General features: G+C 38.9%; 1 protein-coding gene across 2 annotated transcripts in view; it reads right to left on the bottom strand.

Moving 5' to 3' along the window:
- The window catches only part of CNTN4 (contactin 4), a 332,256-nt gene that overhangs the window by 283,474 nt on the left and 33,263 nt on the right, over nucleotides 1-15,519 (bottom strand). For both annotated transcript variants that reach the window (XM_030500859.1, XM_030500858.2), the window contains exon 2: nucleotides 9,074-9,118. The gene's annotated coding sequence lies outside the window, so the exon portion shown is untranslated. The remainder of the gene's footprint in view (nucleotides 1-9,073; nucleotides 9,119-15,519) is intronic.

A 15,519-nucleotide genomic window follows, 5' to 3' on the forward strand; every position in this document is an offset into this window, starting at 1 on the left:
TCCTCATAAAAAGATCCCTTACACCTTGCTTAAAAATACAAAGTTCACTCTAACGCAATTAATCATGAAAAACAGCAGATTAATTTTAATAAGGCAACACCCATTGGCACTACATCATGTGCCGTATGCAAAGGCCCTTCTGCTTTAGTACACAGTATCGCACATATAGTCCAGGATCCTCTCCGTAGGAGCAGCTGAGACTTCAGGGCCTGCATTTAAGTACATCCATCCCCAACGTGCATGCAGATTAAGTGGCAACTATATCACAGAATGGTTTGGGTTGGATGGGACCTTAAAGCTCATCCAGTTACAAGCCCCTGCCACAGGCAGGGACACTTTCCACCAGACCAGGTTGCTCAAAACCCCATCCAACCTGACCTTGAACACTTCCAGGGATGGGGCAGCCACAACTTCTCCAGGGAACCTGTGCCAGTGCCTCACCACCCTCACAGGGAAGAACTTCTTCCTAATACCTAACCTAAATCTCCCCTCTGTCAGTTTAAAGCCATTCCCCCTTGTCCAGTAGCTGGCTATAAAATGGTATACAATGAAGTACAACAGAAGCCAAATGATATGGCAAAAACAATAATAGAGAAAACTAGGATGGGTTGGGGGGAACAAGGAACACATTGACTGATCTCAGAGCAAGGCTGTGCTGGGTCAGAACAGATGTGAGCTAGTTCCAAGAGCATGCAAACCATTTAAGATGCTTGAATGCTAAAGATCAGAACATTTAAATCTTCATGTATAAAAAGAAATGATGAACAATGCAATCTTGTAGCAATATCAAAAAGAATTACTACTATAAGATTATCAGTGGTGAAGGCTAAAGCTTGTACTCAAGTGGCATAACCTAACGCACAGCCTACTGCAGCTACAGTACTGCATACCTTCTGAAAAAAGTCATCAAGAAAAAGTGAAAGAGACGCTATAGTGACATTTTGCAGGGAGAAAAGAGACGTAGCTGTAATCATCAGCCTCTGAAGGGGTGTTTTAATTCCAGGATAACAGACTGCGGCAAAACCTAAACAAAAAACAAAGAAAATAATGTTCGGCATGAAAAGTTTTTTCCTTCTGCTTCCTGTGGAAGAAGAAAAGACTTCAAGGACTGTGCTGAAGATAACATCTCATGTATCAAAGCAGGTGATACAGCAGAACTGTGATAATTCTTGTGGAATAAGAGGAACAAAGATTAAGAGGGAAACAAGGAAATAAGAGATATTTGAACTACTTTGAAGTAGGGCACCACAAAGGTGATCCAAATTCCCATTAACTTTAGTAGTGCATGAAATACAGTTTACTAGCTGTACAGCTCCATATTCAGGAAATACTAATATTGGGCAGTTAAGCTATTGAAATAATTACATTAATCAGCAACTAACATACATTGTGGCATGCTCATAACTGGTAATGAATCAGAAGTACAAAGGAACATACAGACCTAATAGTAAGAGTGCTACAGGAAAGAATTGATGGAAAGGAGTTGTTTTACGTGGTTGTGAGACTAAAGCAGTAATTTCTAAAGCATTTAAAAGTGGCAAGGGAACCAAGTAATGAAAAAAATGCCAGAAGGAATTACATACTAAAGACAAAAAATTAGTCATATTCTGATTCCTTCTTTATGCTACATGGTGCATTGAAGACAGCTGCCACTCAATAAATACTGAAATAACATTTTATTGGAAGACTGATCAGGGCAGTTGCACTACAGCTTCTTTCTAAACTCAACTACTCTATGAAAGCAAAACTTGCAACATCTTTTTTTATCATTTAAAAAGTTTTATCATTTAAAAAGAATAAGATTCTGAGAAATCTAAACAAAAGACTTGTTTCCAAATAAGGGGGCAAATATGTTCTTCCTAAGATGGCATAAATAGGTAGAAAGATCAGGTTCAATGAATTAAGCAAAAAGATCTTACTCTCCTTCTCAGTAAAGACTAACTTCAACTGTGCTCTTAAGTAAAAGAAACTAAGAAACAAAATTAAAAATAGACTTCAAAATTTGCACCATGAATCTGAGCAAAGAAGTACACTGGTGCAGTATCAAAACTGGCATCAATCATTTCATGTTTCATCACTTCAGGACCAAGACACACCTTTGTGTGTGCTGACTTCAGCTTTTTTTGCCTTATGAATATTTGGGTTAAGGAGCACGTGAGATGCCAAGTTCGTACACCTCATTTACATTTCTAAAGTAAATGTTTAATATTCCAGTAGCCTGAAATTAATTTCCTAAATGTTAATTGATGCTATTGAAAAATCGCTAAAGGCATATTCAAGACATTTCAAATGATTAACACAAGATTTGATAGCAAAGAAGCTGTTTTAGTAACAACCAAAACCATTGCTATACCTCGTGTCCTACCTGTAAGAATGCTTACCTTTTCTACTTACTGAAAACCAAGTAAAACTGGTGCAATTCAATCTGACTAAAATTGATACTCATTTCAAACCTGATTTCTTCTCCTTCACTTGAAGTGAAGGAGAAGTTCCTTTTATGGGTATTTCAGGCATTTTCCAACTTGTACCATGGGTGTCACTGATGACACAAGTCCCTTGTCACTCAGCCCCCCACGTGTCAGAAGCACATCTTTAAATAATTAAAAGGAAAATATTAAAAATATTTCATTTGAAGCCCCCAAACCCTACAGGTCCACAGCCCAAGCAGTTGAAAGCAGCCAGGTATGACCTCACTGCCGAAGCTTTGGGTTGCAGGCTCTCAGACACGTTTCTCATGCTAAGCATCCTTGATTTCAATCAGAATTCCTTTCTATAAACCTATTTAATTCTTGTTGCATGTGCTGTCATTGTGCTAATTTGGGAGGGAAGGCTCACTACAGCCACCTTGCTAAAGTTGTGGCTTACCTTCTTGGGTAAGAACTTTTGTTCTTTTGTGCCACATACCTTCAGGAAGGTTGCCTCCAATTGCTTTCTCTCTTATATTAAAGCCCAAAAGAATAACTTTCAATATTTATAATTACAAAAATCTGCTTTTAACTTTGCCACATCACACTGGGCATTTTCATGGTTTTATTGAGACTTCTGTGTCTTCCTGTCATAGCTTAACTCCAGCCAGCAACCAAGCACCACACGGCTGCCAGTTCATTCCCCCCAGAAGGATGGGTGAGAGAATTGGAAGACTCACACTTGTGGGTTGAGATAAAGACAGTTTAATGGGACAGAGAAGTAAGACAATAATGATAGAATCGGAATATACAAAATAAGGGATGCACAAGGCAATTGTTCACTACTTGTTGACTGATGCCCAGCCCAACCCCCAAGCAGCAGCCACCAGCCAGCTTTCCCTCCAGTTTATATGATGAGCATGACACCCTGTGGTATGGAATATGCCTTGGGTCAGTTGGGGTCAGCTGTGTCCTCACCCAGCTTCTTATGCTCCCCTGCCTCCTTGCTGGCAGGGCATAAGAAGCTGAAAAGTCCTTGACTTAATATAAGCACTGCTTAGCAACAACTGAAAACATCAGTGTGTTTTATCAATGTTATTCTCACGCTAAATCCAAACTATACCAGCTACTAGGAAGAAAACTAACCCTGCCAAAACCAGGGCACTCCCGCACCTGAGGAAACTCATGTTCATTTTGATGCTGGATTCTGATCAATATGCTTGAGCAGAAGAAATTCCCTCTCTGAAAAGGGCTTTGTAGATCACCAACACCTTTTGCCTTGGTTAACTATGAAACATTGAATATAGAGACAGGGAGAGTCTGAAATTTACTTTTCACGGTAAGATTAGAGAACGAATTTATAGTTCTTCAATCTCAAGAAGGATGATATGCTTTTTCAAATAAATCAAGCTGGCACAGGTCCTGCAGGGAGTCTTTTAAATCCATGTGTTCTAGCAAAGTGAGCAACTGTTCTAGCTTAAATTGCTTCCTAAAAAGAAATTTTGAAAGGGGTGAAATGTTGCTTTTGATTTTAGAAGTCCAGTCTATATCAACAATACTTGTAAGATGCTAAAGAAGTCTCACTGAATTTAAGTATACTCAACATTATCTTGTTAACAATTGATCATTTATCCGCAAGAAAGCATATGGTGTTCCACTTTCAGATTGTAGGACAAACTACAACTCTCCATTAAGATTAACAATCTACTATAAAGTGTCAAATGCATGAAGACCAAATAGCAGTCCAAACTCAATAGGTGTGATGGGGAAAATACATCTGTCTATGAGTAAATGGAGAATCATGTCATTCCAGAACTGTCACTCCAGCACTTTTCAGGAGCTCTACACTCACTTAAGTACCCCTTGAGGCACCAGCATCAGGAGATACAGGATGACAGATGTACCATTTCAAACAGCAAATCCTACTGTGATTTTAATTGAATTAGAGGAGCCATTTTATTTTTTGCAGAGCCTCTAGACTCTGTATTGCTTGCTTGCTTCCCATGATTCAGCAGTTTATTTCTTAGTACACTAGTCACTCCATAAGACAGTTTCTCATTCCTTTTAAGTAGTGCTTTTGACAGCAGCTACCTATCTCTTTGTTAATACTCTCCCTTTTTCACTAAATAGAACTAGTTTATCTCAGACATACTCCTTTTGCTTTCAGAATCTACCACTTCTACATCCATGAGAAGGCTCCACTGTTTAACAGTTCAGGAGTTGTTCTCACAATGTACTGTTCCTCTACACCTTTAAGCTCACTGACCTCAGTGCTGCAGAAATTAAAGAAAAGGAGACAGAAAAAAGGAAATCTCAAGCCCAGAAGGTAAGAAGCAGCCAGTGACACCCACCTATGAACATAAGGCAGCTGTGAAATGCTCTTCACAATATCTGGAAAATACATGTTTACTTTGTTATTTACAGGAGACTCCAATAAAACTGTCAGCTGGCACCCTCACCTAAAGGGTGCAGAAAGTTCAGTTAACAGGGGAAGAAAAAAAAAAAAAAAAAAAAAAGGCCTGCCAGAGCAGGCAGTGAAGTGTCAGCAATTCTAACATTCTAACATTCAATAATGCCTTTGAATCAAGGCTGATGCATCTTGACCTCGCTATTTCAGCAGTGGCTCAAAACTTACTAAGTTTAGTGACTTTTTGTTGTAGTAATGAACAGTATACCATACTAGTTGCTTTTGACCATAATCATCCAACAGCCATTAGCTGTTTATCTCAGAAAGCTAATCCTCAAAGGGTGACCCTCATGTCCAAAATATGCTCTCAGTCATGAAGAATGATTGATAAATTATTCCAAGCTAGTCTACAGAACCACTTTTAGTGGCATTTTATCATCAAAGTTACTTTCCCCTTAATCAAAGGCTAATGCAATATGCAATCCTTAAATATGTGCTGCACTATAAGATAAAGTTAGCAACCTTGAAAAGGCTGGAAAATAGCAATATGCACACACAAACACAAGATTTAGAACTACCATCATAACCTGCATCATCAATCACAAGCAACAATGGCTTTAACAAGAATATTTTCAGAGTATATTAAACTTCATGACGTCTTAACCTTCTTGTAAGGCCATGATAATCTCTTTACAGTATCAAACAAGTGCAGAAGGGCAGATTTGCTTCATGCAGAAATATTTTTTGCATAAGATTTAGTGAATAATGGCACTGCTGCCTTTCCAGACATGCAGTGCTCTTATTTTCAGCCCCATGTACCTACTTGAGGAACACAGATAACACATTTTGAAAGACAAGACACTCAAAGTTTTGCGCGTTTGCAAGAGAAAGCTCTCATTGGAATGAGGCACATCTCTTCAAGTAATAGCTCATCTTCCGAAACCTGCTTGCAAGGGAGAGATCTGGGCAGGTGCCCAGGACATTTAACATAACTTCATTATAAGTTTTGTTCAAGTATCTGATTGGTGCTTTTGTATTCATCATGTTCTCATGATGAAGAGTCAAGTCACGAGTACTCCCTCCTAAATATTACTGTTACATAAGAAAAAGGAAAAGAATCTCAGGCAAATGCTGCCCCTGCAACAATTAATCATAATCCAAGCTACATGTATCACAATTGTCATTTCATTCTGCTATAAATTAGCAAGCTATCTCCGAGGTGCAACTTCAAGGAGAGCAGAATCGGCTCATGCTTTTTTAAGACACCACTAAATCCACCATAAAATGGCAATTTTGTTAATTCAGTTTTTCAAATTACTTTAGAACGATTGATTCTATTTTACTTGTTCGGGGTTTCCATGCAGAGGGGAGCACCGGTGGCATGAGAAACCCAACTAACATAGGAGAAGGAAGTATCTAAGGAGAGGGATGGAAAAGAGGTGTGGAGGGGGAGAAAGTAACCAGGATGAGAGGAAGCCAGGAGATAATAAAGGAGAAAAGGACATAGCAGATCTTCAGAGAAGAATTAGGGAAAGAGTAAAAGGACATGGTGGTAGACACAGCCGGCAATAAGTAGCCTAGGAAGGAGAATAGTTATTTTCTATGGATCTTGAGAAGCAGAGGGATGCCAGGAGATCAGAGACAACTCCCGTCTTTGAAGGAGTGATCTAAAAGTTACTTGCAGTAAGCCCATATCCAAGTAATCCTCTTACACACTGACCCACACACTTCCAGCTGAGCACATTTCCACCTGGAATGAGTGGCAGTTCTCCAGATTCAAGTAGCCAACAGCTACAAGACACAAACATTCATAAACCAAGCAAACAAGAAGCTATCACTTTAGTGCTGGATGCCAGTGGAGCAAGAAAGGCCCTACAGCTTCAAACCATGCTGTAATTAACTCTTATTCAGACTGTAAGGCAGAAAACATATTCATTACAGTTTCCTTTCCTAGAGCTACTACCCAGGACACTCAGTATTCCTACACAGTCAAGGACATTTCTTCCTTGCAACTGCAGTGTCTGCTGGTAATATTTCTACTTAAAATTACACTGTAAGCCTGGTTGTTGAATATAACGCACGGATGCTACAAGCTAAGATGACTGTTAGCCTGTAGCTGTTTTAATTAGCTTGACAGGTAATAAAGTAGAATTTTGTAATTATACTATTGCAATGCACAAATGTTTCCTTTTAAATCTGTAGTTACTGAGTCACTTAGGTAAACAACAGCCAGTTTCTCTTCATCAGAAGCAAAGCTCCAAACTCTGCTTCCTCTATGTCTTGCTTATGGCTTAGGAAGGACCACATGCTGCTTAGGAATGCAGGTTAGCAAATCCTTCCCTCCCATAGTGATGAAATGTGTATAAACCCTGAATTTGCAGTACCCATAAGTGTGCTTCTTGTAAGTATAACATGTGTGAGCCCCCGCTTCCCTAAGAAGTGTGCTTCCCATACACCCCCCCTTCCCATACACCACAAGAGCAGGATTCTGGCTTCTGGTGCTGTTATCAGGCCTAAACATTACATATCGCATCACTGAACTTTTAAGCATTCATATGCACTAAAGAGTTATCCACACTTAGTTTTTTTTAAATACCACTTTGCTCCAAGCGCCACACGGGTTATATCACAGAATTGAGGCATTTAACACAAATTCTGATCACGTTCTTGCTAATGAGAAGTGTTTACCAAATAGTTGGTAAACGTTGTTTTGTAAACAGAAAGCAATTTTCATTCTTCTGTCTATAGTGGTGTCAGCATTTGCAAGCCATTATGAGTATGCATATAGCTGTCTACTCCAGTCGCTCACACTTGCTATCAAACCGGCGTTTAAGGATTTGGAACGCAGAACACAAGTCTGCAGCCTAAAAATAATATCCTGAGATTTGATCCTGCACTTCTTATTCAGGTTCAATTAATCAAGGTTGCCTAACTCTTCAGAAGTACTTTCCATCAGCAGACTGAAAACACTTTCCAAATGAAATGGGTATCAGTATCTCCTTTTTACTATGGGAAACCTAAAAATGAGATTTCACCTGAGAAAGAGCTTTGAGGCTAACTTAGGAGTACTGTCCAAAGGGATGAAGAGTCCATTATTCAAAGTTATCTTTCATATTAAGAAATAAGCTTTTCCTTTCAGACCACTACAAAAGTGATATATCACAAAATTTATCATACTGTCTTTGAAAACCTCACACGAAGATAGCTTTGCAAGCTTCAGAAGGGCTAAGCAGAATGAGAATAGTTTGCTTGATCTACAGCAGTAATTCTGTTTTCATTGTAAACACCACCCAGGACTAAGGAGAAACTGAATTACTCCAAGGAAAAGAAGAATTAAGAAATTAAAAATTTTGATCAGAAGGCATCTGTAATCTCTCTGAACAGTTAGGGCAACAATGTCTAAAACTAAGATGGAAGACCATATTTATTTTTTAGATATTCCATTGTAAGCTCTGAAAAGGTTTTCTTCTCCTTCAGAGATGAGCTAGTTCATACTTAAAAGCATGTTGTTCTTTGACAGCAATTTTATCCATGGAGCTTGGCTACATGGAAGCCAAGCTTGTAGGGCAGTTTTGAGACAGGGCAAAAGCAACATAGCAAAAAACAACCTACCAAAAAAAAAACAAATCCAAAACACCACCAAAAAAACCAAACCACCCAATGACAAAGAAAACCACAAAAACAACACATAAAATAATTTCAGGTTATATCAGTCAAAACCCACCTCTCGAATAACAACATTGATTCCTTTGGACATCCAAACTGAAATGCTAATTAGAAAGTTTGAGTTTCAGAAGTGCCACAGTTTTGTTTGGCTAATTCAACTGTGGAGTCAATTATTCAATGATTAAACATGAATTCTGAAAATCTCTTGACAGGAAAAATAAGAGCCTAACCAGAAAAATGCCTCACTATTGATAACAATATCAATATCCCTTTTTAAAATGTTCATTCTTTAAGTTATATACATTCTTTCAAACAATGGTACATTTACACAATTTTCTGAAGGCATGCTGTTTCATTTGCAAGCCATGTTTTCTATAAACCTTCCAATGTAGAATTGCACAAACGCGGTATATTCACCCTAAGAACTCAAACGCAGACTTCTGACATATTCCTTGAAAAAAGGTAAACAAACCCACTGGCAGTGTACTGAGAAACTAAGGAGCAGATTCCTTAGTCTAAGGAACAAACACCACAAAGATTTTGACATTCGACACAATAATGTTGCAAATCAAAATCAGTATTAAAGAATTGTTACCTTCTCCAATGCATGATATACAGACTTCAGTCAAATTTCCGATACCTGAAAGGAGAAATCCATATGGAAAATCAGTTATACTGTTATTTTCAGTAAAAATTTCATTCTTATCCACATTAATTTTATTTTGCAGAGAAAGAGGCTGTCTTTGAAAATAGCAAACTAAAAATAAAGTACCACAAGGCAAAAAGTAGTAAACTGATCAGATACTCCACAATGTTTTTCCATTGATTCAGTTTCCCCCATTCCACTGAGGCTATGGGACACACAAAATACATGTTACATGCAGAAGATATTTATGAAATTAGAATTGGGTGAGCACCACAATGCAGCAAGCATACTAAGAAATACACGCTATTTTGCACTACCAAAACATCCCATATAAGAAAGGCACAAAAAGAGTCTGAAATTTCGGCCTAAAGATAAGCATTGGTCATCACTGTCTAACTGAAGGGTTGTAGGTTCTATTATAACTCAAGATGAAGAAGTCACAACCAGACGACCACCCCACGCTTCTGTTCAAATCTGTAATACAGCTGCTACCGAAGTCTCCAACAATACAAGAGGTTTGTACACCACATGCTGTTATCAGTTTTGCTGTGGAAGATTTTGTGCCAAGGAAAGAGATTGCTGGTAGTCTACAGGCGTATTATGGCTTCATTTAACAAATATGTACTACTCACGAGCAACCACCAGCTCTTATTAAGGAATTGGTATGACATTTCTCAGCCTGCACTTCAGAGTTACTCTCACGAAGCAAAAGGAGTCATGGACTAGCTCATCTGTGGGTTTGCACCACACTACTTGCCACCCAGATTTGCTGGAGGGAAGAGCTCCCTCCCAGTTCAAGAGACTGATGAGAAAAAACTGGGATCCAGCACCAGCACTGAGTATGGGCAAGCTCCTTTGCAGAAGAACAGACTTCAAGGCAGAGCCAGATGGAGCCCCACTGAAGCGAACACAACACTGGGTAGAGCAGACAAATATTTTATATTCAGAGCTACGCTAATTAGACATCAAGAAGAAATAAAGGGTTTCATACCAATCAAAATATTACTCTATTTACTGTAACTTCAACTTATCACTTCAGTTATAGAGAGTTTAGGAGAACAACTTGCACAAGAAATGCTCTAACACCAACACTGCTATACAGTTTTAGACACCTACGAATCCATCTCACTGCTGAAAACAAAGAAAACCTCCAGGTTTTCACTTTGAAAATTCCGATCTTCTCTATACTTCTAAAAAGTATCCCTGAACTTATGTGGGCACACAAGGCAGAGCGCCAAAGCAGAAGAGAGTTTTCTTACAAAACGCCTGTCACACAACCTTTGGAACTGCATTTGTTTTGGGCTTGTTGTGTTTTTCAAATCCCTGTCATGCTTGTGCACAGAACTGAGCTAGGGTGGGTTTTTTTGACACTCATGTGGGAGACTCTGGATGAAATCTTTTTTTTTTTTTTTTTTTAAACTCTTCCCCCACAATCCCAGCAAAAGCACTTACGACTAAGCCTATTACTGCTTTCTTCTGCTGGAGCTGCTCACACCGGCTAGATACTCACTCAAGCAGGACATCTCCCATATGCCCACCTCATGCTTTGGATCCTGAATAATTCTGGGGTACAAGGAACAGGCAACTGGTTAAAAACCACCTCTACAGTAGGACTTCTATTTAACAGATCAAACTGGCAGCATGTACCTACTCAAATCCTTCAGAAATGCCAGCTTCTAACAGAAATGCTTGTGTAGACAATTTCTTAAAACACTCCACACTGGCAGAGAGATCTTGACTTAAACCAGGAACCGGCAAATTTAAAAAAAAAAAAAAGTAAAACATTCGTTTTACTTACAACATAGGATTTCATCGCATAGAAACTGCAAAAGGCTGAACATTGCTTTTCATAGTCGCATGGTTGAGATGGTGATTAAAGTAATTGTACGTTAGCCTCACAAGCAGCACTGAACCTGGACTTCCAGGTTTGAAAACCTAATGCATTTAAATTATGTTACCCCCAAACATGCAGCAGTGCCCGAGCAATTTTGCTAAATACAGCCTGGAGGGTTTGGTCATAGCTTCCGATCAATTCAAACACATTCCTTCATCCCAAGTGAAGAACAAACTGGAAACAGGTACTGAGGGAAACAGACAGGGCTCTCCCCTACGTGACACTATGAAAGACAGCACACTAAAAACTGAGTTTAGCAGGTTCAGTATTTTTTGCTTCCCTTGTCAACAGAAGGCTTTGAAAAAACTTCAGAACACAGATGTGAAGTTGTCTCCAAAGGATAAGGCAACAACACTCTTTTAATGTGGCTCCCCAGTCAGCACTCCAGTTGTTCTCAAAGCTATAACTTCCAAGAAAGCTAAAAAAGAAATTCAGTTTTGCGCAATCTTTATTTCATATAAAGAAACAGCACATACTTCAAGGAAAAAAAAAAAAACTCACTCAAGGATAGAAAATAAAAATAAAGACACGACACTTCATTCCACAGAAATACTGTATAATTGCACACACACACCCAAAAAAAAAAAAAAAAAAAAAAAAATCTACTTGTCAGGTGGAGGCAGCTCTTTGGGAGCTGGCAACAGGGAGCACTGATGAGAGCTTGGAGTGCTGATCTCTCATCTGCTGCCAGCAGAAATCCGTACATTATGCTCCAAGTTTATATTGACACACAAATGCAGACTGAGCTGAAAGAAGCTATCCCACAGAAAGCAGAGGTGCATTTCCCACCTGGAAGTTTATTAGCATAATATGCAAATACTGACATTCCTAACGCATCTTTCCTCAGAGTACTTATGTGAAATACAACTGCAAAGTAAGGGTGACGGTATTTCTCTATGCAAGGAAATCAAGCCTGGTTGATCGCAGGAACATCACTGATGCATCAGGCTCTGAACCCCCAAACCAAAATTCTCTGTTGGTCACTTCAAATGTGCAAAAACCATTTGCTTACATATTTTCATCTTTTTACTGTCTGTAGCTTTATTCCAGGCTTAGGTTTATCGAATTAGCCTACTCCAGCACTGCTTCATATTGCCTGCCAAACCATAGACTAGCCTCGTCCTATCTTCCAAATTCACCACTTTTAATTTACACAACGAAACTACAAGACTTTGCATCTCTGCGTCACTCCAGTCTCAAATTAGGCACTCCTGAAGCCCTCAGACTACAGGCTTGTCTTTATCTGAAACCCCTTACATACTGTGTAAGAGTTTTCCCTGCTTCTGTTCTCCGATACAAACTTGATATCCTTCAAACCTTTCACTCTCTATAAATTCAATATTCTTCACTTAGCAGCAAGCTAAAGAAATGCGACAATTACAAGCCTGTGAGCCTATAGGCTTATTCAAACTGGTTATTAGACAATCAAGTGCATCTGAACCTGCTCTTGCTCATTTTCATTTCCAGCAGTACTACCAGCCTTCTTGAAGAAATATGCTCCCTACAACTGCTCCTATTACTGTCTATATTCCTGCTCCTTGAGGGCATTTCTCAGAGCGAAGTCCATGCATACCCACCTTTGCCCTAGACCAGGCTCTGCTACCTTCTCAAAAAAAGAAAAAACCAAAAAAAAAAACCAGGGGACACTAAACCTGTAGTACCACCCAGGTTTACTACATATATCAACAGCAGTCCAACAAAGATGGTATCAAGCATCAGCCATGTCATTTCCTTCCAGAGGCACCCATCTTGCACAACAGGAACCCACACTTTCAGCACCATCTACCAGCTGCAGCTGAGATGTGGTACAGCCCTTCTTCAGCAGCATTTGAATCCTTGGCTTGCCTCCTGTTCATGAATTCAAACATTGTTATTAACACAATAGATTGATTATGGGAGCTAAACGGAAAGAACACAGTTTTCTGAAGCTGAAATATAAATCCAGTACACATTTCTCACAGAAGCATTTCCTGTGCATTTAAACATTGTTTAGTGAGTCAGCCAAAAGCATTTTGCAAGTGTAATCTATCTCATGGAAGAAAGACTCAAAAACTCTAATCACCATCATAACTCTGCCAGGGTTTGATAAGTTTAACTTCAAAGTAAAACGATGTCAAAATAGAGATCCCATGTAGTTTATTGTAACAAAAAGAAAGTGAAAATTAAATATTTCAAAGTGTTATTTTGAGGTAGCAAAATACCTTGGTCTCATCAAGTGGGGATGAGCATTACACACTTATATTGGATTTTTAGGCTTTACAATGCCATTTGTTTGATGTCATTTGCTTCACAAATGAAAAGAACGTTGACCTGCATGACTGCATATTGATAATGAATCTTTTAGAGACCAGAATTCTTTAGAGATTGACAAAGAAATCTCAAAGTGATTCACCAGCTGGTTCATAAATTGAACCTGTAAGCTACATAACCCTTAAAATTGTCTTCTATTACTTAAAATGTGCTTCCCTGCTCCATCAGAATAGGCTAAGAACAACTGCTTACTGACTGTACACAGAGAAGAGGCACCCGTTTGAAAGATGTTCTTTCAAAGCTGTTTTCTCCTAAAGATACAGGTGACAAGTCCATATGTCAGTAAAAAGCCCAGAATAACTGCAGAAGACTGCACTCAGACTGATGTGTTCATCACCTTTCTACTTTAAATGCAAAGTAATGAAATGCATTAAGTTGTTTTTCATTGTCTGTGAGTGATATTCCAGTCTCTCTGAACTGCTGATTAAGAGATCTTTTGCTCGTTTGCATATAGCACATCAACCCAAGCACTTTCTAAAGGTTATTTTAACTGAACATGTCAGGCTTTGATGACACAAAGGGAAAATTCACTTCAGATACAGTCAGACTTTTTGCATGTGTTTTTTCATTACCAAGATATAACCGCATCTTTGTAGTCCACTATAGCTCATTTTCCAAGCAACAGGAGGGCATGGGTTGTACCAGCTCCTCACTAAGAAAACAATCATATTTTATTCACCATGACTGTAAGATGCAGGTTATAACCTTCTTAATTTTTAATGAGACATCAAGGGCCCATGTAGTAGTTCTAATACTGTACAAGACCTGAGTTTAACTCCTCCTCCGCAGGGAACAGAGGTTATATGAGCTCTCTAAACCATCACCAGCCCATGAGCCACTCTGCTTGCTGGTGACTCTTTTCAGAGATCCACCGCAGCTTTACAAAAAGAGATGGGATCTTCCAATACGTCTGTATTTCTGCACTTTCTTTTCAAGTTTCTAGTTGGCCCAAAGCCTGCCTCAGCTGAAGGACACTGCACAAAGGATATCGTTCAATGTCACATCCGAGTGATTCTTTGCATGAAAAAGCAAGCAGACATTAACAGGCTATACGTACCACGGAAGGGAGGGGACCATTAGTTCCCCTCCATTTCTTGTTCCTATCACTCTGTTATATTAAATCTTTTCTTACTGGGATTGGAGTGCCAGAAGCGAAAATTATGTGTTCAGAAATCTCTCTAATCACTTGTAACCAATTACAAAACATCAAACAAGAAAGGTCAGTGATAAAAAAAAAAATAAATCAGGTACTGAGTAATTCATGTCTACCCAACTTGTAATAATTAGCAATCATGTTGGTTAATTTTGCATCTTTTACCATTCAGATTTTATCTGAGGTGACAATTTAGTGCTTATTTGCAAGCTAAAGGTATGTATTCATAAAGTCCCCTGATTGCTGTAAATGAAGGCCTTAAATATTTACTGCTAGTAAAACATTTTAAACTTTTAGCAATCTTCCAATACTCCGCAGTGAGATTTTTATGACCTTCTGCATTGAGCAATAATCTGCAACAGGCTAAAATGGATGTACGCCCACAGTCTATCCTTGCTAGAGCTGCAGCTCCATCACCATTAAGTTGTTTGTTTTTCTCCTTTTTAATTTGTTCCTTGTCCTTGCAAACCAGAAGACATTTCAGATCGCCCACATACTCCCTCAACACCATCTTCTCCAAAAAAATGCCAAGGTCTTCTGCTTTTTAAGTTGGTTTCTTTTAAAACTTGCTAACTTATATAACCAGGTCACACAGCGCAGAGTTACATGAAGCCTGAAGAGGGTTTTGAAGTTAAACATGTCCATGTCAACCACAAAACAGACACCTCCCAGTGCCTATCTGCATTCTTTTATATAAAAAAGCAACAGTGTGAATAAGATATTTAACTTTATCCAACCAACACAGATCAAGGTTAGATGAACAGAAGATGTTACAGTGATACCATAAAAAAAAAAAATTAAAAACAATCAAGCCTGCAACACTGGACAAAAAACCCCCATCGGCTTCTCAGGCTGCACCAGGAACACAAACTGTGGGGTGTTTGGTGTGGGAAGCACACAGCCAGCATGAGCCTGCTCATCTCAAGGGTGCCTCAACATAACAAGGAGCATTTTGGAAAATTTTTTTAACCCATTGCTCTCTTAAGTGCTGGGGAACGAAGGGGTGGACTTGAAGTTCCAGTGTTGTATTTCCATTTA

This window comes from Strigops habroptila, chromosome 11 (genome assembly GCF_004027225.2).
Source record: "Strigops habroptila isolate Jane chromosome 11, bStrHab1.2.pri, whole genome shotgun sequence".
Lineage (NCBI taxonomy): Eukaryota > Metazoa > Chordata > Aves > Psittaciformes > Psittacidae > Strigops > Strigops habroptila.